The sequence below is a fragment of the Sapajus apella genome, unplaced genomic scaffold, assembly GCF_009761245.1.
Source record: "Sapajus apella isolate SASKATOON/1434 unplaced genomic scaffold, GSC_monkey_1.0 scaffold45, whole genome shotgun sequence".
NCBI classification, from domain to species: domain Eukaryota; kingdom Metazoa; phylum Chordata; class Mammalia; order Primates; family Cebidae; genus Sapajus; species Sapajus apella.
Genome location: NW_022436985.1, coordinates 11,987,924 through 12,015,603, shown reverse-complemented (window position 1 = coordinate 12,015,603; position 27,680 = coordinate 11,987,924). Strand labels below are relative to the sequence as shown.

General features: G+C 37.1%; 1 protein-coding gene across 5 annotated transcripts in view; it reads left to right on the top strand.

Annotated features, from left to right (window-relative positions):
- ARHGAP24 (Rho GTPase activating protein 24) overlaps positions 1–27,680 on the top strand; it is a 487,442-nt gene that overhangs the window by 261,822 nt on the left and 197,940 nt on the right. The window contains exon 1 of one of the 5 annotated variants that reach the window (XM_032239865.1): positions 6,817–7,572. The exons of the other annotated variants lie outside the window; for them this stretch is intronic. The gene's annotated coding sequence lies outside the window, so the exon portion shown is untranslated. Of the gene's footprint in view, positions 1–6,816; positions 7,573–27,680 lie in introns of those variants that run through there. 5 annotated transcript variants of the gene reach the window in all.

The window sequence follows — 27,680 nt, the reverse complement described above, 5'->3', positions numbered from 1 at the left end:
TTTTTGGAGACAGAGTCTCACCCTGTTGCCCAGGCTGGAGTGCAGTGTCACAATCTCTGCTCACTGCAACCTCTGCCTTCTGGGTCCAAGCGATTCTCCTGCCTGAACTTCCCAAGTAGGTGGGACTATGACACACACAACCATGCCCGGCTAATTTTTTGTTTTTAATAGAGATGGGGTTTCACTATGTTGGCCAGGCTGGTCTTGAACTCCTGACCTCAATTGATCCGCTCACCTCGACCTCCCAAAGTGCTGGGATTACAGGCATGAGCCATCATGCCTGGTCATTCTATACCATTTTTAAATAAAAATAAACTATGGGACTAAAATGATTAATGAACTATTTACAAATAGTTTATTAACCTGGCCTTTGTTATTGAGTATTGAGCAATGTGTCCAAATTGTGTAAGAATTTCCTGACTTTGGAGCTAGTTGCTCTAAGACCTATGACCTCATTCTTGATGCTATCATCATCTTTAGGTCAGTAATAATTCTCACTTCATTGGTAGGGTGACGTGTCCAAGTTTGCCTGTGAGAGTCTTGGATTTAAGCTGCAATCTCACTGTCATTAACAGCAGTGCCTCCTCTTACTTTCAGAGAGTCAAGGTTTAGACAGTAGGGATCATCCATAGTGAGTATAAAATATGTTAGAGAAGGAATTTTCCTACTTCAACTTTAAAACAAATCTCAGCATTTTCTCTTGTTAGAGCTATATTTGCCCCTTTCTGTATTCAATGTCTTAGTTTTACCTCCTGCCTTCCTAGGTTCATTGGAACTGAATTATCCTTCAAACTCCACGTAGTTCAAAACTCAGTATCTGACTTGATGGAACTAGGGTATCTGCCAAGTTCACTTTCATTCTGGTTTCCACTGGCTGTCCTAGTATACTTGTGAATAAGACTCCCAGGCATAAATATAATTAGATTATCAAGAGGAATTTAATGAAGGATTTGTACTTTGCAAAGTAGCTAACCATGCAGTTTCATAGAAACCATGCAAATACAATTGTTTATGTATTGAATCTCATATTTGGACATGCTGATGCCTAGGAAACCTAATTTTCTGCCCATGAAATATTCTAAGATATTGCCAAATTATATTCCAAACAATGTTTTTGACTCTAGTCATCCACTGTCCAATTTGTAAAAATGTCCAAAATGTATGCTGCTCTCAAAGAGACAGGCAGTTTAGTGTAAAGTATATGAGCCTCATAGACAGAAGAATGAGATTTCAAATTCTGCAATCACTCTTTTCAGTTATATGCCTCAGTTTCCTCATCTGTAAATAGAGGGATTATATGAAAAATGTCTTTTACAGGGTGAATTCTTATAAAATACTAGTTTCATCCTGTTCTAACGCTGATATGTTTTTCTGTAATCATCTTATAGAAATATCAGGAGTAAGTTTGCATTCTTACATCTTCCTACCTGCAGTAATTTTAAAACATATTTTAGGGCCATGTGTCTCTTTCTCTCTGTCCTTTCTGCCTAATTTCAGACTATCACAGTGTCTTATGGTGATATAGAAGGTCCTTTAGACAACCTGTCCCTGAATTTTCTCTTCACTTAGCATTCTAAAACCACAATATCCCTTATTTAAACACTTTCAATGGATGCCCATTTCCTTGAGTATGAAAACCAAACTTCTGAGCCTGACTTTCGCCTGTCTTCCTTTCTGCATACTTTATCTATCAGTCTTGGTGTTTCATTCTACATGCCAGGTCTATAGAACTACTGGACCCAAGTGTACCCTATCTCCTGCCTGGAATGTTAATCCTCTCCTTCTGCATTCAAATGGAATTTTGGTTTTATCTCCTCAAGGCAGCCTTCCTTGGTTACTTTCTGTCTTGATTCCCTGCTGCTTCCATGGTCTCCTATAAAGGAGTGCTTACCTCCACAATAGTCTGTAAATGTCTCCCACCTCCAAAAACAAAGGTTTCTGAGGCAGAAGTTAGTCTTCTCCTTTGCACCCAAGCATTTGGCACCTTATATGGGCTCAACAAATAGAAGCATATCAATAAATTCAAGGAAGAAGAAAGAAATTTTTATTTTCCTGGGAAAATTTTTATTCTGGGTAAAGAAATATTATCACCAATGAGATAACAAGAAATTATTACAGAAACTTCATAATCTAACAGAAGGCCTTGTCCATAGAGATAATTAATAAATATTTTTGCTTTGATCCATTGATTAAATAAATGCCATTTATATATGTAGATTAATGTATAGTCAATGCAATAGGAAAAGAGCACTTTTTGTTTCAATGAAGTTATTTTAATGAAGTTACTTTAAATGTAGTTATTTGTCTCTGAGTGACACTAGTGCTCAGGTAAGAAATTCCCTCTCCCTGGTTGTCCTGGGAGAAGGGCTGTCATGGCACTTAGGGAAAGCCATTCTCTTCCTAACAAAGAATCACCCTCTCCCTATCTTGCCATCACATGGCCACCTCTCTGATGTGGCTGTACTTGAATCCTGGTGAGCCAGTCACATTATCCCACAATGTGTCTGGGCCCCAGGACCCAGAGAGGCTGACTCACTAGAATAGGTAATTAGGAAGCAGTAGGAAAAGAGACAGGAGAGGAAATCTAATTTACAGCTCACTGGAGGGCTCTGATTGAGTGTGCAGCAGAGCTTAGATGGGAGATTAAATTATCTGTGAGCTCACCTCTCCAAAATTATTTGGTCTCCCTCCTTTTCATTTAGAAAACATATGTTGCAAGGGCAAAGATTTAGCCTTTGCTCCTGAAGAGTTGGCAGGTGAGGGCAGCTTCTTAAAACCACCTGGAAAGGATAGACTTAACTCTATGTTATCTGCTGTTTCAAGAAGAGAAACTACTGTAGAATTCAGGAAATAAAAGAAGTGTCTAGAAGCTTTTAGGACCTCTAGCAAATGTAATCACATATCTAGTTAGGTACACATATCCGCAGAGGATATTCGGGCAAGACAAGATATTATCTGGCCTTTGCTTTAATTCAATTCAAAAGGTTACAGGTATCTTATGTAGACACAACTACTTAGGGCCCAGCTGGGGCTCTTTCCTCATTTCCTGTGATTCCTAGCTGCTAGAGCCAAGGGGAGATTTGCAGTGTTAAGTCAATTGCAGAAGTAGATTAGATTTTGCCTTCATGTTTATGGACTTATGTTAGATGTTTGTTGACAGCAGAATAGCAGCTCATGCAGAAAGTATAATTAATTCATGAAATAAATATTTGTTAAATACCTATTTTATACTAGATACTCTTCTGAACACTAAGAGTAATGTGGTTTAAAAAGCCTAAATCTCAGGTTTCTAATCTTATTTATATATCCTGATATCTTTCTGATCTGATAAAACTTATTCTAGAGAAGACATAGCAAATATATTTCAACTGATTACTCAAATGAATGAATAAGTAAGGAAGAACAAAAGTTCATTTCATATGTGGAAAGTGCTATGAGAGGGGGAAATGGGATAGAGGGCATATGTGGATGAAAGGATGCTTAACCAGAAGGGTCAGAAAATTTTAAAATCTTCTTTTTGAGGAGGTGACTTTTGGTAGCATCACCCTGAATGATGAAAAGGAGATCATTCTGTGAAAATATGAGGGAGAAGCATCCTACACAGATGTGATGGCAGGTTAGGATATTCAGTAGGTGTATTAGTCCATTTTCATGCTGCTGATAAAGACTTACTCGAGACTGGGTAATATATAAAGAAAAAGAGGTTTAATGGACTGACAGTTCCATGTGGCTGGGGAGGCCTCACAACCATGGTGAAAGGTCAAAGGCATGTCTTACTTGGCAGTAGGCAAGATAGAATGAGAACCAAGTGAAAGGGGTTTCCCCTTATAAAAGCCTCAGATCTTGTGAAACTTGTTCACTATCATGAGAACACTATGGGGGGAGCTGCCCCATGATTCAGTTATCTCCCACCAGGTCCCTCCCACAACATATGGGAATTATGGGAGCTACAATTCAAGATGAGATTGGGGTGGGAACACAGCCAAACCATATCAGTAGGGAAGGTAAACTGAAGCTAAATCATGTAGTACCTAGGAGGTCATGGTTAGGCATTTGGATTTATATTGAGGGAAGTGGGAGATAGTGGTAGGGCTAAAGCAGGAGAATTTATGGGAAATCACTGGACAACGCAAAGTAAGAGAATAATGGAAAACCCCTGGAAGGAATGAAGGAGAGTAACTGTGGGAAACTGTTCAACAGTGAAACAGAGGAATGATGGGAAAGATGAGAAATCATGGATACGAGGAGGGGAATGAGGATTCTGGTTCTCTGAGGAGAATAGACTGTGAGAGGTGTACGCATATGCTGGAATTGGTTTAAGAGAGTTGATGCTAAGACTGTTAGGTGTATTAGTTTCTTAAGACTGTTAAAAATTTCCATAATTGAAATATATCCCGAAGCATAGAATATTAGAATCTAGTAGCTGTTCATGCAGTCACTACCCTTCACTGTTAGCACCAAAGAGCTTTCTGGGATTTCTTGGTAAAAGCCTTCTTCTAGTGTTACAATAAACCTGACAACTGAGAGGACGAGATCAAGAGTTAGAGAACTCCCACTGCCTTGCCTCTGTTAATATAGCCTGCGCTGGAATTCACCTCTGCTGGAAGTATTTCTCCCATCAGTGAAATCCAACACCACAGGGCAAACCTTCAAAATACGTGACTATTCCCCACTAAACTACACTAGTATTCTGAAATTCAGAGTATTCCCAGAGTAGGGCAACCTGGAGTGGTCCAAGGACCCTAAATAGAGGGAGACACAAATTTTAAAAGTGGTTGTGCTGTTTTACATTGTATTGGATCACATATTGACAGCACATTCTTCCTTTCCAATAGGCAGAGATGAGACATGCCATGAATTTTGAAGTAGGTTTAAAGGCCAATTTCCTATTGCTTTCACTGGTCACCAAAATTGCTAGTTCCTTCTTTGTGTGGCCAATTTTAGGAGACTTTGGTTCTTGAATTCAATACCCATAATCTTTTGTCTACAGCTCAGCCCACTCCTGTTCCAAACAATCTGTTTGTCCGTGATGTCTCTTCACTCTTTCCTTCCTTCCTGCAGCCACTTAACCCTCTGAATCACCTTGACTCATTCCATGTAAAATTCTGTGTCTCCTCAAGGCCTATTACCTCTCAAGGTTTTACTCATATTTCCTTCCTGCTCTTTCTAATAGACCTAAGGTAAAATTGTCAATATCAAAAGTAAAGCTTAAGAAGTAAAAGGAAAATACGGAATATTTTTAGCAAATGCAAGTAATATGTATCCATGTGTCCAACTCTTGTCATATTTGACATATTAATGTTGCTTAACCTTTGCATAGGACTCAAATAGACATAATCAAATGAGAATAAAAGGAAAATAGGGTGCTGTCATTGTGTCAAAAACCATGAAGTATGGTTTTCCAAGATTTATTTCTCAACAGTTGTGCTTTGAATCTCCGTTGCTTATTTGTCAGCATTGGAAAAGTGCTATCATGCCCATTAATTTCTCAACATTTTGGAAAATATGTTCCAGAAAATCTAATTGTCATTTTAGATATTACATTTTTATAATTATTTGGTCATAAGCACACTGCTTTCTGCCAAAGACCAGGGCAAGAGTAGATGCCTTAAATGTAGATGAGAACTATTAAAACCAAACAGTGCATTTCTGAGATAAAGAATGGGTAACAGTTTGAAAATGGGCCTTGAGTGATCTGAGCATTTGCTCATTGTGTCTGGGAATTGCAAAGTGTAAAAGTAGATTTTGCTTTGAAATGTAAGGATCCAGATCAAATGGAAAATTAATATTGACCAGAGTGATTTTGATGTGGGTCTCTTCATATTTTGGTTTATTTGATCTGGGTAGGATGTTTTAAGATTGGAGCAACCCAATCAATAGGATATCAATAAATTGAGAACACATGTTTGAAGTGTGAGAATGAATACAGAAATAGTTATAGAGAATTGGGAATTACTTCCCATGCAAACCTTTGATTTTATTTGAAAATTCCCTACTTTTCCAAGGAAGCTATTGCTTGTCTGTTATGCTATTTCACATCAGAGGGATGAGATAGATCTTATAAATGTTCAATAAATATTTGTTAAATAAGTGAATGAATGAATATATTTCAAAAAGACAATTTTAAAAATTATTATAATAAGAACATCACTGCTGCTATTAGAGGAAAATAATTTATTCATCAATAAGTAGGAAATACATGAAGGACACCAAAGAAAATTATTATTTTGCTTCTCTGTTTTATGTAACAAAGTATACAATCAATAATAATCAAAACCAAATGTGTGTCTTCAAAAAATCTTGACATATTGAAAGTAGGGATTTGTGATAATAGCAAATGTGTGTCTAGTTGAAGACCCGTGGAGCAGTATTGCTGATACTAGGTAGAACACCTACTCTGTCACCTGTCACAGCACGGTGCCTTACTAAAGCAGTACTCTGTAAGGACTAACAGATATTAGCATCCTCCAAAACATGGCAACTCCTGAATTGTAAAAATATTCTGGGGCTGGGCGCAGTTGCTCACGCCTCTAACCCCAGCACTTTGGGAGGCCAAGGCGAGTGGATCACAAGGTCAAGAGATCAAGACCATCTTGGTCAACATGGTGAAACCCCATCTCTACTAAAAATACAAAAAATTAGCTGGGCATGTTGGCTCGTGCCTGTAATCCCAGCCAGTCAGGAGGCTGAGGTAGGAGAATTGCCTGAACCCAGGAGGCGGAGGTTGCGGTGAGCCGAGATCGCGCCATTGCACTCCAGCCTGGGTAACGAGCGAAACTCCGTCTCAAAAAAAATATATATATATATTCTGGACAATCAGCAAAGAAAAAGATTATTTCCTGATGTACAAAGAAATTGGAGATAATAGGGAAACTTCCAATATTAAGGATTTTAAATCCAAAGGAAATATTTTCTCTGAGACAGTTCTCACATCCTAATTGTGTTAGTGCTCCCTGCCAACTCCTTTGCTTATTATACAAGGATATAGAGGAAAAGGGAAACCATTTCCCCTCAGGTATCTTAGTGTAGCAGAAAGAGCATTGAAGCAGGAGTTGTGAAACCTGGTTATTTGTTAACTGTGGCACTAACTAGCCATGTGAGTGACCTTATACAAATCCTATTTTTCTCTGGGTTTCATTTTCCTTATCTATAAAATGAGGGCACTGGGCTAAATTATATTTAAGGTCCTGATGAGCTTTCTATGGTTCTTATTTCTTGTTTTGTTTTTCTAAATGCTCAAATACTACATTATTTAAGGTATATTTCCTTGTAGGTTTTTTTTCCCCCTCTCTGTCTCTTTCTTCAATATATGGGATGGGAGGATACTGACTAAGTCTGAGAAGGAGGAGAAAGAAAATTAGCTACAGGAAGAGTTTATATCCCCCTCTACAAGAAAACTTAAATATAGCTACCACCGCTTTGAAAGAAATGGTTTGTGTCCAAACAGCATTTTCCAGACAAGCTCTGTACTTTTTTGCCAAAAGAATTAACTTTAAACTGAAGGCAGTGGACAGTTAAACAAGAGTCGGCACTGGGAACAGCTGTGCATAGACCAGACCAGTGACTTATAAGGTATTGTTTTTACTCATTTAAATCTTCAGGGTTCATTTGTTTTGGGGACAAGTATTCTGTGGTCATTTGACTTTTTTTCCCCTCCCTCTTCACCTCTATTTTGAGAGAAATATAGTCTTGAAAATATTTTAGCTTTTTAACTGTATCATTTTGTGGCTGCTGCTATTTCAAACTACTCGAATTTTGCTTTGTTTAGTTTTGTTTTGTTTTCAGGAACCAAATGATTGTTGGCATTGTTTTATTTTAAAGCTTAGCTTCGGTTTGCTTCTTTGTTGCATCTCATCATGTGTCATTTTTGTGTTTTATTGTTTGTGTTGGATAAAGAGGGATACACTTTAGCATTACAGAATGTACAGAATGTTCTTGACTGGGCCGGAGGGGGAGGTTAATGAATCTTAAACTTGAAATATAGAACTAATATGGAGCCAATCAGGCAAGAGAACCTGGGTAGGGCAGTCTAGGCATTTTAATTGATCCAGTCAAAGCTCACTAAAGTCATCACAACTTAGTGGATCTGACCTGGAAAAAACAGTTATTTTGAATTGGGGTTTTTGCCTCCAGTTTGCTTCTATATTTAGCTGTTAACTTTAATCCTTCGTTCTCTTTAATCATTATTATTTTTTTAATTCTAGTAAGCCTGCTTTTCTTTTTTTTAATAAAGCTTATCATAGTTTAAGCTTATTCACCTTAATGGAGCAACATTTCTAAGAAGAGTGACATTTGCAAAAAGATTTCAAGTCACTGAGCCATAGAGGGGTTTCCAGAGCAGAAGGGAAATAGCCCAATGTGGCACAGAAAAAAAAAAAAATCCCTGTGTACTCTAGCATTCCAGATGTCACTCTTTCCCCAAGACCCTGGCTAGCTAGTATATAATATCTGCTGCTGGTCAATAAAACGACAATGGAGAACATTATGGGGTTCAATATATGTGAATTTTCCAAAAAGCGAAGTTCAAAAAGTAAACTTTTACCACTGAGAACTTGAAAAGTTTTTGAAAGAATTTAGCCACTTGTGGATCATGCTCTTTCTGAGATCCATTGTATATTTTGAGCTCTCTCTGGAGGGGGCTAAATGCAATTTAATGTTTCCCTAACTACTCAGCATTACTCATGGATATGCACTATAGAATTCTTTTATAATGCAATAATACATTGCATGGTGTATAAGGCTATTAATTCTTAGATGCAAAGGTCACATAAACACTGTTTTTTGAATTATTGTATTATTTTTATAAGACATTCTTCCCCCCATGTCCACCTTCCATATCGTAGAGTGACCTTCCTTATTGGTGTAGACAACTTGCATATGTCTAATAACTCCCTTCAACCTCAACCACCTCCTCATGATTATTTTGTGCTGTGAGCAAGAACACCAGAAAATAAATAAGTTTAGAAAAAATTATGGATAGAATAAGAGGCAATAACTTTATCTGAGGGTTCAAGAGATTCTCTTATGAGAAATGTGCATGTGCCAAAGGACATAGACACAGTGATATCTATTTTGGGTGCTCAGGAGACATTTGGCTTGTGTCCAGGTTCTTAGTTGTGTTCTGTAGTAGAGGTTGCCATGGAAGTAGTTCTGGAATAAGTAATGTGTTACTGCATCTTCTACAGAAAGTGCTGTTCTTCTTTTTATAAAGTTACTGGAGGTATGTGTCAAGGAATCAGTGACTAAACAAATCTCAAGGGGCATACCTAATATTAATCGAGAACCAAGTATTTTATTTTAGTCCCATTCAGAATCATGCTGCTCACATGTATGCATAGCTGGGAAATAGCGTAATAATGCTTTGTAGGAAAGAATTAGAGAAAAGAGAAAAAAATATTCACCTTCTAGTTTATTCAATTCTTCTGTGTGGAGATTATGCTTAAGAAAAAAAATGAATAAGGTTAGGTTAATTTTCTCAGTGATTGTTTTGATTTGTTGAACTGCATTCTAACTTTCAAGTTCTTTTAAGCTGAAAAACACTACAAAGCAATTTTATAAACCATGTACAATGAATTTAGTAGCACAATATATGACAATATGTGTTTTCTTCTAATATCTTTATACTGTGCATTTTAGAGCAAAACAAATCACTGATTTCTCAATCATCTTGACAAATGATAGTAGTCACTTTTATTAATCCCACTCTACAAAAGAAAAAAATAAAACTGGATATATTACATACATAGATTAAGCTATAAGCTGAGCCCAGGGCAATTCTAAGTTTCAACTTTAATTCAATTCCTTTGCTAATTACTTGATAATTCAACTTTATTTGGAATCACATTGTGAAGACTTTTGTATTAAAAGTCCATTTTTGTTTAATTTTTTAAAAAATACAAGTTTCACCTAGTCACTGTAGAAATTTTTCCTAAGCATTAAAGCATCGGATGGTGTATATGACAAACTTTCCTGTTTGAAACAATGAATTAGAGACTGCCTTTTGTCTGCAGCAGTGAATTTGGGATATGCATATGTTTGATGACTTTGTCTGAAACAATTGTCTAGGCCAGGCCTGGTGGCTTATGCCTGTAATCCCAGCACTTTGGGAGGCCAAGGCAGGTGGATCACTTGAGGTCAGGAGTTCAAGACCAGCCTGGCCAGTATGGTGAAACCTCATCTCTACTAAAACACACACAAACACACAGACACACAGACACACACACACAAATTAGCCAGGTGTGGTGGCCTGTACCTGTAATCCCAGGTATGCAGGAGGCTGAGGTAGGACAATCACTGGAACCCAGTGGGGTGGTGGAGTTTGCAGTAAGCTGAGATCACACCACTGCACTCCAGTCTGGGTAACAGAGTGAGACTCTGTCTCAAATAAAACTAAATTGTCTAGAAATTGTGCTTAATTTTGCTTCCTACTTTCAGTTAGGTGACATGACTTATTTTAAAATGAAATGTTATTCCAATTGAAACACAGCTCTTTTAAATTGAAAATATACTATTTTAAGTCAGTTCACTGAAGCTATTCTTCATTTGACTGAGCCTTTCACTTTATTTGAAGTTTGGTGTTCATGTTCATACCTAAATAGGAAATTTGACATACTAGAGAATATGTATTTTAAATTTAGAATTTTAGTACTAATTTAATACTAATTTAGACCTAAATTTAAAATTCCTGAAATGTCAGCGTCATTATGAATACACACTTAGGAAAACTTCAATTTAGAAAGATACTTTTTTAAACCTGGAAAAGAAAACAATCATTTAAACGAATTAATGCATGTTAGCATTCACTGATAACATGTTATAAAGGTCCTTGTTAGCACAACCTTATGAGAATTCTCCAGAAGCCTCAGAATTCAGCCCCTTATAAAGTAGAATTCAGTGAGCAAGATTTATGGCTCCCAAGGAGCTGTCAAGCTTAGTGCTGTAGGTTGTGGACAGGGGAGAGGAGCTATTGAGATTTCTGAAGTTGTTGAACAGAGAAAAAGATAATTGCCCTGTTCTTTTAAAAAATCCACATTTAGTTCACTTTCAATTACAGTCTCTCAGGGAAAAATATGCTTAAACTGACTTAAGTATCTTCCTATATATTGGCCTTTGTTTAACCATACTAAATTGGAGCTTCTGGACAATTTAAGAGGTGATACGAATCCAAGGTTCTTTTTGTATTAATAACTGAGTGATGCAATAAATGTTTGTTGAATGACTATTACCTTCAAAACTTAATTTAAAAAGAGATTGACAAATAAAATGACACCAAAACTGCTATGTTTTCTTTCATATTTGATGATTGGAGTATTTATTACTTAGTTTATTGTGAATTATGCTAAAACATGAGTGATTCATTGAACAAAGCCATTTAATAAATTATGAAATTGCTGTTAGTAAACAGTAATTTGGAACTCTAAATTGCCAGAAGAAAAACCATCAGGAATCTACAGTCAACAATAATTCAGAAAGTGAATTTGGAGGACAAGAAAGTCCCAACTGTTATTCTACACCTTTTTATTTTTGTTTTGTTTCATTTGCTGTAAACATTGTGAACATTTGTTTTATATCAATCAAAATTTGTTTTTTATCAACTTTGAGAAAAACATTTTACTGTTGTATATTCTTTCATTCTGTGGCTGTACTGTACATAATAGAACATGGCTCCCATTGTTGGGGACCTACATTGTTTCAGTGTGTTCCTCTTGAATAAAATTAGGATAATCATTCTTTTATGTATAATTTTGCTCATTTGAAAGCTGAAATGACTTGGAAATTAGTGAGTCCTGATCACTCTTTTTTAAAAAAAAAAAAAAAAAATAGTAGCAGAACTAAGCCCTGAAATATTACTCATCTAGAACCTTGGCTTCCAAGCTTTCAGCCTAATATCTATATCCAGCCAGAAGTAATGACTGGGTAAAAAATACATAAAGGGGCAGGAAGTGAAAGCATAATTTCCTTCTGTCTGAGTAAGAGGTCAACCATGTACCCCATTCTCTGAAAATCCCCAGGGAATGGAAGGGCTCTCATACTAAAGAAAACAGTCATGATTCCCTGCCAGACTTTATTCTCAAGGAGTGATACACATATGATAGCTATGGGAACATTTTTAAATAGCTGTCATTTTGTTAATGAGTATTTGCTAAAGCATTTCCTTGGCCACTGGTGTTTATGGAACGTTTAAACAAAATATTTATGAAGACGGAACCAGGACTTGCATAAGTTATGCCCTTTTACTTACACCTTTGCTTTCCGTTAGGCACAACGATGTTCAGGCCTCTGCCACACAAAACAAACAAACTTTCAGCCTTTTCAACCATGTTCCTTTTTCCTGGTGCCAAGAAAAATTTATATTTTTTTGTTTCTTCTCCTTTGCCTTCCCCTGACTTGATAACCCTTTGCAATTTGGCGTTCTTTCTACCACAATATTGAAATGACCTCTCAGAGTTTGCTCATGATGGCTGAATTAACAGTTCAGTCCAACAGCTTTTTATCCCTGCCTTCACCTTCCGTCCTTTCTGCCGTCTATACTGTTTGCCCTCATGCTGTTCTTGAAATAGTTCTGTCTTTTGACATTAGAGATCTTGTACTAGCCTATGGCTCTGTCCCTCTTCTAGGCTTTTTTTCTTTCCTTCTTGTTAGAGGGGCTCCTGTCTTCTTCCCACCTTCTTGGCTTCAGTGTCTGTGTTTATTTTGTTTCCTCCCTTAGTTTTTCTTCCTTGGAAAATTTCATATAGGCCTATACCTTCATCTTAAAGCCCAATGTAGATATCTGGTCAGCAAGGCCTCTTCCACCCTTTGTGTGAGTTATAACGAAGGTCCCCTTCCTCCAGATGCACAGTGCTCTTACATCAGGATCTTCAGCTTGGCAGCAAACTGAGCTGAATTCCAGATCCTACGCAGCCTGCACAACCTCAGGCAGTTTCTCTGCTGGCCAGGGCCTCCTGTTCAAAGCTGTCTGTGGTATTCTAGTGCTTCAAACTCCATGTCTTTCCCTCACTCAAACCTGCCATCCATCTTTCATCTCCTTCATCACTTTTTATACAACCAGGTGCCAATTAGAATTTTAGAAACTATTTTCTTGGCATTTTTCCTTTTTATTTCCATGGCCACATTCTTGCTCAGAATTGAATTCCCTCTTGTTAACCTACTATCCCCTCTCCCATCCATTGCTACTGCTATCTACCCTCTATACATTTGGCAATTTGAAGGTGATTATGTATCTATCTCTCTATCTACCTACTTTCCTATCTAGATGTAGATACACAGATATAGATGGATATATTTATACCCCCCCCCAATTTTTCAGTGTGTCCTTAGTAGATGGACAGGAGCAGAGGCTGTAAAGTTGAATTTTAGAACTTGAGGCCCAGCTTTGGTGCATTTACATGTGTCGCCCTATGGGTTACTTAACCATCCTAAGTCTCAGTTTCAGGGTGTCAGTAATGAATAACGTATGTCAAAACCTTCTATGTGCCAGCCACAGTGCTCAGAATATTTCCCGTATATTGTTCATTCAGCACTCAAAAGAAAACATTTTATTCTGTTTGTACTAGACATTGTAAAAACGGAATCCAATTTCTCTTAAAGAGACTGCTTTATTCTCTTAGCTCAATTGGGCTTTTGAAGAAGTCTACAGTAAAGTTAAATTCAGATAATACCAATAGTTTTGGCCCGATTGCAAGTGGTGGTAAAACAAAGTTAATTGGGTATTATATTTTATTTTTAGATAAAATCATCATCTCCTGGTTCTGTTTTTGTTGTTGTTGTTTTGGTTTTTAAAGAAAGGGCACCATGGGCCAGGCATGGTGGCTTGCTCCTGTAATCTCAGTACAGTACTTGGGAAGCCAAGGCAGGTGGATCATCTGAGGTTAGGAGTTTGAGACCAACCTGGCCAACATGGTGAAACCCCATCTCTACTAAAAAAATACAAAAATTAGTCAGGTGTGGTGGCAGGCACCTGTAATCCCAGCTTCTCAGGAGGCTGACGCAGGAAAATCACTTGAACCCAGGAGGCGGAGGTTGCAATGAGCCATGATTGTGCCACTGCACTCCAGCCTTGGCAACAGGAGTGAAATTCCATCAAAAAAAAAAAAAAAAAAAGGAAGGGCAGGAAGAAAAGTACAAAGTAAAACTGAGGTTTATTTTCTTTTTAACAATTACAAATACATAATGCAAATAAACACTTTCCTTTGTTCGATGTTTATATGTGGTTTTCTTGATTTACTCTTAGTGTCACAAAACAAGCAACTGGAGTAGCCAGTAATGTGTCCTAGGTTTTTTGACACCAGGCTGCCTCATTTGCCAGAATACTGTCCTTTCTTTGAATTTAAAAATCCATCAGTGCCATTGTCAAATTTAAGTGGAAATATTTCAAAGTAATTATTAAAGGTCTTTAGGCATGTGCCAGGAATATTATTTCACTGTAACTGCTACCCTAGAGTCATAAATTAATTTTCCAAAGTGACACCTGCCTGTCACTTAGGGAAGATAAAGTGACCATCATTTCTTATACCCAGTATGGGTTTTTGGAAGGTTATTGTTAGTGTCTCTGCTAGTGCTTCTCTCAGAGACCACTACAACCTTTATTTCTGTAAGAGGACATAGGCTTTTTCTTAGCGTCTGCGGCTTATTTCATTTCCTTAATTAACTCATTAATTACTTGCAAATGGAAGTTGCATAAGTCATACAATTGTGAAGTTGGATGGGATCTTAATGATCTTATAATTAAGCCCCACATATTTCTGTAATGACCAAAACTGTCCAACTAAGTTAGTTAACAATCACATAGCAACTCTAGAATGTGTTTCCTCTCTAAGAACCTGCAGCCATACTGGCAACTTCTTGGAGTATTAATTCCATTGCAAAGCCTCAAATCTACAACAGAAATAAACCTGAGCCTTCTCTTCCTTTCTCCCTCCATCTTCAGCTGTCAGCAGGAATAACATCTTAGAAATCCATCCTTTTTCATTCATAGGAGCTACTTTTTAGCAGGTGAAGTCTTCCACACAATGTTTTCTTGACTTTGAACTTTTGGGTTTTCAAAAGCTAACTTCGTAAGCTCTTGAAATGGGAATTAATGGCATACATAACAAATAAAATAATTAAATATTTATTAATCAACTCCAAAGTGCAGCTCTCAATGCTCCACAGTATTCTCTGAAGTAAAGCAAATCTTTGTGTCAGAGATATGCATTTCAAAAAGTATTAACATGATCTTATGGCAGTTTTGTAATATGAAATACTATATCTCCTATGAACACACACAGACACACACACAGATATTGAGAGAAATGGTTTGGGACAACAAACCTGATTAGAGTAAATGTTGAATGTTTCCCTTCCTTCCCCTCAGGCTTGCACCAACTCTGCCCACTTTCTCATATACGTGGCTGGCTTCAGCATTTCTGTACTTTCTCACCTTTGTGTGGCTTGCCACATGCAGGGAGTTTTTCAGCCTAGAGGACTATTCCGATCTTGTTTTTCTGGAATCATTACTTTTTCTGAATCACGTTCCTTTACTTTATCCCTCCTCTTTCAAAATATTGCTGTGACTTTCAGCACTTTGCATTTTGACTTTTTATTGACCAGTCCATTTTCCTAGCTCAGCTGGACTGTAAGCTCTTTGAGGGTAGGGGCTTTGTCTTACATATTTGTCTGAGCAGTATGTAGCACAGTGTCTCACCCACAAATCCTAGGTTTTGGGGTTCAGTATTGCTCTAGTTTTGTTACAAATGTGGACATATCCTCTTTGAGGATGTGCTGAAGGATTGTCTAGCCTGTCACATTACACATTTAATTAGGTGATTAGAAAGTAAAAAGACAGCAACAAGAGGATATGAGCTTGCTTTTCTTCCCTTTTGGTAAAATATTCCCAGGTTTTCCTCTCCAGATATTTCATTTCTTATTTGCTCAGATTTCATAATAAAGCAGATGACCATTCAGGTGACTCATTAAACTTTGTTTATCTTAGATTCCTCACCATTTGTCAGAGTTTCAGCAGTTGCTTCACATGATGGGGACTTAGACTCAGTGCTGACATTTGAGAGATATTTTGAGATAGTAACTTGTGGTCTACCTCCTTGCATTTGGCTTTGCTCCAATCCCATTTATTTTGTGACTAATATTGCCTAAGAAAAAGGGATAATTTTTTAACGTGTTCTTGATTTTTTGTTTGCAACAGCTTTTGAGTTTCTAAAAGCTAACTTCATAAGACTTCAGGGTTCAAATTTTAAATTATAATGACAACAACAAAATAAAACAGATTTCTTTATCCTACACTAAAAGAAAATAATGCAGATATTAATAATTCTCATGGTAATGGAGCCAAAGGCAGAATCAGAGGACATGCAAAGAGACCTCAGGTTCTTGAGGTATGGCAGTATCCTACGTGCTCCAAGTTCTGCCACACCAGGCTGGGTACATCCTGAGCTGGGTATGTGGGAGCAGAACTGAAAACCCAGGTCACACTGAGAAAATCTAAGAGCTAAGGAACCTGTGGATTGCTTCCCATGTAAAGTGCATGGAGGCTGTAAAACTTGAATCACTTTTTAGTGCTCTGCACAGTGCCAGGTCATTAGAAATGGGTGTCTAAGCAGTTATGTCCAAAATAGCCTTCCAGGTTAACCCCGTTTCCTAAATACAGCCCCAAGAAGGCAAGAGAAGGAGTGGTGAGAGAGACAAGTCCAGAGAAACCCAAACCTAGCCACAGGGCCTGTGGACTCCAGGAACAGACATGGATGAGGAAACCAGCATATTAGAGATGGCCATGTGTGCAGGAGATGATGACCACAGACCAGATTCCCCCTCATCCCGACCCAAGACATGTAACCCTGACATCAGATGATACCCAGGAAAGTAAGTTAATCAAAATTAAGTTTCAGCCACCTGCCAGTGTAAAAAAATAAGGAAGTTATAGCTTATACACTTGGTTTTATAGACTAACATCTATTTCTTCTACATAAATTATATTTTAAATTTAAACCAATTATTTTTAGCTGTCTATTTTGCTATTAAAAATTTTGGTTGGTAATAATGGTTTAGTTTATAATCTTATCAAGAGTATAAAGTATACTTTTTTTCTTTGAAGCTGGAGGGATTTTAAAGCTTGAAATATGAAGTGTAGGATTTGACGTGGTTAGGTCTTGACCATAGAGATGAGAGGATTAGGGAATAAAAAAGTAATCTTACAGGAGAAACTCCACTTTAGACAACTTAATGGGGCTTCAGATATTAGTTTATATTTCATCCAAATTCTGATCTCTAAGGATCTTTCCACTTCTTACCAGTGTTATCTTAAGTGACACAAAGCAAATGCAGAAATTTTCATAAATCTCTCAAAAGGACTGCTGCTTGGCTGAAAGTGCCTTATAAAGTAAGGCCATACTGGTAATGAGTAATCTTTACCCAAGTTCTGAAAGTACAGCTAAGATTCCCACAAAGTAACATCTGCTCTAAGATACGAGCTCCATAGAGAACAAGAACGGAAAGGAAAATGTCTTCTGTTTTCCTGAGGATGTGGCATAATAAGAAATACATATTTGTCCTTTGTTCCTTGCTCCTGGGACATAGCTTTCAAAATGCATGGAATCTCTAGAGTGATGAGAGTGTCTTTTGTGTGCTAATGAGATGACTTGTGGCTGGAGCCCCTAGGTATCTCCAGTATAGGGCCTGGTCTCCAGAAAGACCAAGGCATAATTAGATGGTTGGAACTTTCAGTCCCAACACTCAACCTCCAGAGAGGAGAGGGGCTGAAGGCAGAGTTAATTACCCCTGGTCAATAACTTAATTAATCATGCCAATGTCTTGGAACCTCCATTAAAGAAAAAAAATAAAGATGGAATTTGGAAAGTATGTAGGTTGATGAACACATCAAGATTCAAAGAGATGTATGCCCATAGATGGCATAGAAATGCTACAGAGAATCAAAGAAAAGGCACCAGTAAATAGACCAGGCAGACTTTTTATTTTTCTCTTTTTAAAGAGGGAGATCACTCAGCAGATTGGGTGGAGTTCAGGGATAAAACTCTTAAGAGTGAAATGGCAAGAAACATACAGGCTCATTGAGCACTGGGTATTAGATGGGTACAAGGGCACCAAAAAAAGCAAAAAGTCAAGTTATAATAGAACCAACATTTGATGCTACAGAGTGTGAAGCAAAACTGAGTTGGCAGTGCCAGCCAAGTGGTGGCACAGAAAAGCATATTATAGGTATTGCAAACCAGAGAATGTCAGGTATTCTTCAAGGCTAACCTGTTCTAGACCTTTGACATTCATGGTAGACTAACAGATGGTCTTAGGGGAATGGAGAAGTTGATGTCAACCATTCCAGTGCATTCACTGTAGAAACGGCTGCTGGAGATTACAGTTGCCTTCTCACTGAGAGACAATGTGAAGGATGTATTAGAATCTTCCTGAGAAGTCCTACTCAATGATATTTTCTCTTCTAAGACCATTGGATTTCTTCATCTCCTTCCTGTAAGATCTAACTAAGAATGTTTCATTAGTCATTGCCTAAGTTTCTGGACTGTCTTCCAATGCCCTGATTTTAAATATCCTTTCCTCTTTTCATCTCTCAATAAACCTGTGTACATTACTTTTTTTTTAATTAGGTGCAGAAATCACTTGAAGAACTTAAAATGCAGATTTCTGGGCCCTATGCCCTAAGTCACTGATTCAACTGATCTGATATGGGGTCCCAGAATATGCATTTTAACAAAACTCCAGGTGATATGGTGCCGGTGGTCCATGGACCACACCGTGGAAAGCACTGCTTTAAGTAATCTAAATACCTTGGGAAATTTGACAATTTACTAGCCATATTATACCTCTCGGACTGTCTCTCGCATCCCATGTAGCACACAAATCATTCTTTTTCACACCATATCTTGATCTGAAACTCTGAAAATGGTTCCAATAATTATATCTTGCATGAAAACATTGAGAATTTTAGGATCCAATTTATAATTCAAGATTGATTGTTTTGTCTGTCTTTAGTGCTATTGTCTCTATGGTTTTAAGGAAAATTTATTTTTATTTAAATTTAGACCCATTCTGAAATATGAAAATGATTTCAATTTATACCTGAAATATACATTTATATCCTTTTGCTGTTCCCAGAGTAAAAAAAATTTCCTTCTTGTTTTTTAGAGAACTGTTCTTTCAACCACAAGCATAAAGACAGACTCTTGGTAGGAGTTAAAAAGGACTATTTGGGATATTTACAGTGTCTCTTTAGAACTGGAAGCTGGACACCAAGTAGTCATCACATATGGGAAAGATTTACATTTCCTGAGTGGGCTCAAGTTTGATGTAGTATAAATGGTATTTTCAAGTGCTCTGTTCTCCAGATTTTCCATGGCTACAGTATATGCTCTTGTCTCTACTGAGAAATATGCTAGTCTAGGGAATATTGAATAAGCATTCTTCCAGGCAATGTAGTCATAGCCTTTTGTGTTCAGCCAAGTTTAGTGTGACTGTTTCACATATGATTTTGCTCTTCATGAACTACATTGGGAAAAATTAAAACCTGGTCTAAAAATAAATATATCAGGCTTTTAACCATTAATCAGTAAACATTTGTTGTCACTAAGGGCTGTAAGAATCAAATAGCAGGTATATGCAGCAGATTGAGAATCCAGTGCTGGTCAAAACCTGTTGTGTCCTTACCCTTTTTAAGCCGGCAAAGGAATAAATAATCATAGAAAGGAGAGAACTCCATGATATAGTGTATAAGGGTAGCTGTCTGAAAAAGTAGGTAAGGTTAGAACTAAATGTCCACATTGTGGGTATCTGTTCAGGCCTTTTACATTTTTGCTTTTCAGAATGGACTTATCATCAATAAGTCCACCCAGTGTTATAAATCCTGCTGCTATAACATATTCAGGTTGAGCAAGAAGGCATATTTAAGGGTGAATACAAGAGGTACAAATGTAAAATATTGCTCTCTATAAAGTGATTAATATTTGAAAAGTGGCCGGGTGTGGTGGCTTACACCTGTAATCCCAGCACTTTGGGAGGCAGAGGAAGGCAGATCACTTGAGGTCAGGAGTTAGAGACCAGTCTGACAAACATGGTGAAACCCTGTTTCTACTAAAAATATAAAAAATTAGCCAGGTGTGCTGGCGCATGCCTTTAATCCTAGCTACTTGGGAGAATGAGGCAGGATAATTGCTTGAACCCAGGAGACGGAGGTTGCAGTGAGCCAAGATTGTGCCATTGCACTCCAGCCTGGGCAACAAGAGCAAAACTCCATCTGAAAAATAAATAAATAAAACATTTGAAAAGCGACCCCAAAAAAGAAATTATATGTGTTAAAATACTGAGATAGTTATGTCAAGTGTTCACCAAATATTTCCACCACTCTGCTCTCCAGGCACAAAAGATAATTGTATCAATTATATCTCTCCCCGCCTTTAAAGTTAGTCATGGCCATGTAACTTGCTTTGGCCAATGAAAAATGAACAGAAGTAATGTGTCCCACTTCCAAGTAGAAGTTTTAGGTGCCACAACTGGGGTCATTGTGTGCCCTTTCCATGACCATGGGATCATGGAAGCACATATTGAGGTGCTTGAGTGACTGTGACATGTTGAGCCAAGGACCCTGCTGACCCACATCGGACTAGTGTAAGTCAGGAATAATCTTTGTTATAGAACTGCTTGTTAGTGCAACATAATTTAGTCTATCTTGACTAGTACAAATGCAGACATGGACACAAAAAAAATTCAAATGTCTTGATAGAAAATGAGAATTTCCCAAGTAAAGATGGAGGTGGTCAGTAATGTCCAGTTGTGCATTGTGTATCCTTTAATGGAGCTCAAGAGCCAACCCAATGAAAAGAACTGTGGTCAGATTTGAGTTACAAGATTTGAGTTATCCTTTAATGGAGCATAAGAGCCAGCCTAATGAAAAGAACTGTGCTTTTTAGTTCAATTATGTGGTCAGGTTTGAGTTACAAAGAGGTAAAAGGGATACTGAAAAATTTGTGTCCATGAAGATGTATAGCAAAAAGTAGAAATATACAACAAAATTGTCAATGATGACATTTGAATATTGATAATGGGAACAAATGGTATGGCAATTCTAATTTTCCTAACAATTAAGCTTTTTTAAAAAAATGAGCTTGAAACAGTTTTGTAATCAATAATACCAATGTTGGAAAATAGAATGTCAGACTCCAATAAAAATCTAAAGTTTTGAGAGTTTTAAAAACTATATTTCAAATTAAACATGATTGTCAGGATCAAGAGAATTCAGAAAACACTGGTCCTGAAAAAAAATCCTAAAATCAAGGACAAGGAGGAAAAATGGAGTATCCCATGTTACCAGTATGAAAGCCTAGCCACACGTGGTCTACTCAGCATAGACTGCTTTAAAGAAACATGGCTTAGTAACAATAAACATTTTCCTTAATCCAGTGAAGTTTCCTGGACTATATTAGAATAAGTTACAATTCTTAATTTATTGCAATAGCTCTTAAAATTTTTTTCATTTCTTGTGTTTGTCCCAATAACTTATCTGAACCCTCAAAAAAAAAATATGTATCACTGAATTCCAGCCGATGGACTCTCCTTTTCCTTTATTAAAAAAAAAAAATTATTCTTACTTCAAGCAGTTTCTCTCCTCAATTGTCTCAGTATTCTCTATACACAGTTTCTCAGTTTGACTTTATTTTCTCAGGAAATATCTGATCCCAAAGAGCTGGTATATTTCCTGTTTTAGAAATCTGAGATCATCAAGTTGATTTATTGTAATACAATTTGAAGCTCTGTCAGATCTTATTGTCATGCACCACTGAGGAACATCAACAAATTGCACCCGTCAACTAATACTTGACTTGTTTTAACTCCCTGACATTATTTAATTAGGCTAAAAAATGTCACTGTATGCAGGGAATCCATTGTTTTTCAATACTGAAGAAATTCTTGTTGAAATAGGGTAATATTTTCTTCTGGCATCATAAATTAAAGCCAATAAGATAAATACAGAGTTGACAGATAGAAGCAAAGTTAGCCCCGAGTTATATAACACCAATAAATTTTTTAAATGAAATTTTGTATTAGCAGGAGGTCATAAATGTTAGAGCACACACCATTTACTACCCTCTACTTGTAGAAACATGAAGTAGCACAAAATTTATTAGCTTTAGATTTGTCTAAATAGTAAGCTTAATGCACATATTTGAGTCTGAAATAACTCTAAAATGTATAGTTTGAAAAACTCCAGTGATAATTCAAATTGTTCATATACAACAAGCTTTTGTGATGAAGAATCCTTAAAGAAAGAGTTAAACAAGTCTTTTGCCTCTAGATCTTAAAAGATTTTTTTCTTAGAGAGGTATGCTTTCATTTCTGGCCACGATTTTGAAATAGTGGGGCTGGTAAGTTACTGAATTTCTAAAACATAGCCTGAAAAAAACAGAAACAGGGCTAGTAGAAATTTTAAACCTTATTTCTCACAGAATAGTCAAAGGATAGGATAATCCCACTTCTTTTAGTTCTGTTTATGGCATCTGGTAAACTGTCATCACATTTTATTTATTTACTTTTTTTTTTCATTTTTTGAGATGGTGTCTCGCCCTGTTGCCCAGGCTGGAGTGAGATGGCACCATGTTGGCTCACTCCAACTTCCACCTCCCCGGTTCAAATGATTCTCCTGCCTCAGCCTCCGAGTAGCTGGGATTACAGGTGCCCGCCACCATGCCCAGCTATTTTTTATTTATTTATTTTTTTAGTAGAGAAGGGGTTTCACCATGTTGACCAGACTTGTCTCAAACGCCTGACCTCAGGCGATCCACCTGCCTCAGCCCCCCAAAGTGTTGGGATCACAGGCGTGAGCCAGCTCGCCTGGCCCACATTTTATTTTTAAACATGCCTTAAAAGTTTCAAAATGATGATCCTTGGTTTGTCTATACCCTTTTTTAAATCTCAAATAAAATATGTGAGGGAATGAGATCAGAGTATTTCCTGTCACAAAAATAGAGTATTCTTATGTATACATAGAAAAGAAAATATGAGTAGTCCCTAAGTGTGTTTTCCTTAATATTTATCCACTGCTCATGGTACACCACATGTTGCTGATAGCACGCACACAAGAAGTAATGCCTTCTTTTTGAGAATGTATGATTCATTATAAGCATAATAGAAGAAAAGGAAACAGCAAAATTATGGAGATATACATAGGACAATTTTTAAGAGAATTTATTGAGGAATCACCTGAGAAGAAAGTTTTGTGATTTATTTAGGAGTATGAAGCAACATCTAAGAAGAGTTGTCATGTAACTTGCTATTTTCTTTAGGGAATAGTATTTCTCGTGCCCAGAGGAAATGGCTTAATCAAACAATCCGTATGTATTAATATATCATAGAGAGGGGATGAAACTATATATTCTGGAACTTTGAGGGACAAAATCCTTTCTATTATGTCTTTATTTTCAACATAGTGCCTGTTTTCTATTACCATTTCTGCTATTTGTAAGAGTTGTTTCAGACAACCAAATGGGGCTGTGTAAGGCCGTTATAATGCAGTTTATATCTGTCAAGAGGATGTCTGAATGCCATTGAAATAGTAAAGTGGAAGAGTGAAATAGAGATGTTATATGCCACTGAAGATTATTTTTCTAAAGTTTTCAGAACACTTTTTGTAATATTATAAAGCCAGTGACGTGATTAATAAAGTACAAAAGGAGAAAGAATAATCCTCAAATATAATTGCATATAATGCTGTTAAAATATGCTTTCATCTTCAAAGTGTTACTGCAAATTCTTTTTTTTTTTTTTTTTTTTTTTTTTTTGGCTCACTCTGTCACTGAGGCTGGAGTTCAGTGGCATGATTTCAGCTCACTGCAACCTCCGCTTCCTGGGTTCAAGAGATTCTCCTGTCTCAGCCTTCCGACTGTCTGGGATTACAGGCGTGCACCACCATGCCTAGCTAATTTTTTTATTTTTAGTAGAGATGGGGTTTTGCCATGTTGGCCAGGCTGGTCTTGAACTCCTGACCTCAGGTGGTCCACCCACCCAAAGTTCTAGGATTACAGGGATAAGCCACTGTGCCCAGCCTGCTAATTCTTTTATGTAAACATTTTCTTCAATACATTTTAGAAAATTTCAATTACGTAATGTTTTGGATGGGTAGCACTGAGGCTGCACCCAGGCAGGCTCTCTCTCTGCATCTCCACTGGTTGGTGTGATATTGTTCCGCAGCTGATGAAATAAAGGTCCACCCTCATGGACCTCTTGGGTTATTCCCCTTAAACAGCAGATTGAGAAATATAATGACTGGGGAAAAGGAGCAATGTTTAATCAGTCAAAGTCCTTTTTGGAGGTTGTAAATAATCTCCCGTGCCAAGGAAGTCCCTGTAGGAAACAAAAGAATGATACCCCTCACCACTATTTTCTTCCATTCCACATTACAGTATTTCCTAATTTAACGCTTTTGAAACTGGCATGTGTCTCAGAATTGATGTGTGCATGGATATAGAACTGTATGCAAAGTTCATATATATGCATCAATGTTATTCCAGAGGCAAGAAGATATAATGATAATCGAATGCCTTTTCTTCATCATTCTCTCTGTGTTGGCTCTATTTTCTATTCCCTTCCTTTTTCTCCCTCTGGAAGGCAACATGCTGTATATTGGTTGTAGATTCCAACAAATTAGAGTTGACACCATGCTCGTTTGGGTTTTTGTCAATGGTTCTTTAAGTTTTAAAATATTATCAATCTGACTTTAGTGACAGATTCCACCTAGAATATTTCTTCTTGTCATTTTAATTATTTGGAAATTGGTAGGTGAGCAACAATTATTAAGTACTCATATCCAAATTATGGTTGTCTTTCCTGTTTTTTGGCAATCAGAATCTGAAATAAGACTATTTATTTGTATGTTATTTTCTCACTTGGGGAGTATCTTTGCAAGACCCTCCAAATTTTGTTATTTTGTATATGTAACATGACTACAAAATTTATGTCTGTTCCTCAAATAGGGGAGATATTTTCAGTTAATGTAATATGGTAAAAACCAAAAAGCAAACAAAAAACAAATAAGGTAAGAGAAAACACAAAATAATATAAACACAAACCCAAAACTAAAAGTAACTTGTGGTATTTCTTTGCGTAAGCATACTCAGCTTATTATACTTGTATCTTATTCATGCATTAAATCTTCCCTCATGCACTCACACAAGATCATCTTGGATAGTCTCTGGATCAATATACATGCATTAACTGCCTAATGTTTACTTGATTACACTGATTCACCATGACAGAGTTCCCAGAATTCCCTGGAAGAAAGGCTCTCCCCTGGATGTGGTGAGGTATGCTGCGTGAAACACATCTCTCATGATATTAGGTTGATGCAAAAGTAATCACAGTTTTTGCTATTACTTTTAATGGCAAAAACTGTGATTACTTTTGCACCAACCTATACGTTCTTGTATCAAAGTTGTAAAATGTACCCACAGTTTACTCTTCTACCTACCACACACACACACAAACACACATACACACACACACACTCACATATAGATATAATTTAGAGCAAATAACAAGTTATCATTATAATATTATTCCTAAGTAGCTGAGAAAAAAGTTTACTAGAATTTGAATTTGTGTTTAAAGTGTTTGAATATCAAGTCTATCTTTAAAAAATATACTTACTCAGCTTTCTAAAATAATATTCTCTATATTAGCCTTCCTATTAATTTAACGCATCACAGTTGTATCAGAACTTTTCTAGTTCTAGTTACAAAAACTCAAGCCAACATCAGCAAAATATGGAATTTATTAGATCATAAAATTGAGAAGTCCAAGGGAGTCTCAGCCTTCAGGCATGGCGTATCAATCTGGGTCCAATCAGGAGAAAGAAACCACATAGTAATTTGAACAGGGACAGTTTAATATAAAGAATGATTAACTATTACAGGGAATTAGAGTATGAAGGGATTGGTTAATAAGAAGTAAAAAGAACTCTAAAGAATGTAAGAATAGCAGATCTAGGAGCAGTCACTGCTCCTGTGAGGGAAATTGAGGACCCAAAGGAAAGCTGATCCCAAGGCTGAGATCCAGAGCTCTTTGGAGATGCTTTGACCTTGACTCACTAGATGTCATGGTGGTGCTGTGCCCATAGGATTTTCTGGAAGTCCTCCTTCATTTCATGCTTGAAATTAGCCCTCCAGAATGCTAGAAAAATTCATGATGAGGCATCTCACTAGAGAACTCTGATACAACACTGCCTTGTGGGGAAGGACTGCAGAAGCTGGGCTCTGAGGAACGTGTGTACATTGGAGGGGCTGGGTACTAGAGAAGCTCTGTGAGCTGCAGGAGTCTGCAGAGTCAGCATACAGACTCCTGTAAAAGGAAGCAAAATCCCATTTTCTTTGGCAGAGCCTCTCTATCGCCCTCTACTGATAGAGTTTAGCATGGTACCAGATGTCAAAGGAAAAATTTTTAAAGGGACCATATTCATTTCCACAGAGCAGGCAAAAGGATTAATTTATAGCCAAGGTGACCAGATCTAAATATTCAGATAGTGTTAGCAGGGTTTGCTTTTGCTACATTTCTCAATATTGCTTTCTTCTGAGTAGCTTCATTCTAGACTGGCTGCCTCCGTATTATGGCATGAATAATTCAGCACAACAAAATTTTTCTTCTTGTAAATTGTCACACAAATCCCAGAAGTGAGTATGTTGACTCTAATTAGCCTGGTTTGTGCCACGTAGCATCTCCAAAGCTAGAATATCTGTTATTATTTGTTACCTCATTAGATATTATGGTTTCCTAACCCTGCCCTCCTCAGAGTGCCATTATCAGAATAAAGTAATTATTTTGGGGAGTGGGGGGTGAAGCCAAACAACCTTGAGTAAATAGAGGCACAATATCTGAAGAGCAAAACTACAGAATTTATTGCATGCCTTAAATACCTTACATCCTGTTGGGCTTTATTTTTAAAGTCATTTTTATAAGGTTCTAGATCATAAAAGGAAGTTAAAACCATCTAGCTTAGTCAAATCCCTTGAGTTTACCAAAAAAAAAAAAAAAAAAAGAGAGAGATTCAGTGTTTGTGGTTTCAAAGGTAGGATACCTGTTAAAATAGAATGAAAAAGTTGCAAGATGTACCTTTTTAAATGATGAAGTGCCCCATCTACTTAACTAAACATATTCTTTCAGCAGTATTGGTACACCTGTGTCATCTGATATAACTCAACAATTTGGATGGATCCCAAAGGCATTATGCTCAGTGAAAAGCATATCTCAAATGGCAACCTACAGCATGACTACATTTATTATATTTTATATAAAATTATTAGAAATGGCAGACTTTTAGTCATGGAGAACTGAGCTGTGAGTGCCAAGAGTTGGGACTGGAGAGAAAGCGTGACTATGAAGGAGCAAGAAGGAGCTTTTTGGAGTGATCAAGAAGTTCTGTATCCTGATTATCATAGTGATTACACAAATCAATATGTGTGACAAAATCCCACAGGACTGTGCACCTCCCCACAGCTCAAAAACTGTGGGTGCATGTAAAAACTGGCAAAACCACAATAAGGTCTGAGTTTAGTTAATAGTATTGTGCAAGTGTTAATTATGTAATACTGGTTTTGATGATATTACTATAGTTTTCAAAGATGTTATCTGTAGGGAAAGCTACAGAAGTTACAGAAGAAATTTTTGTACTGTTTTTG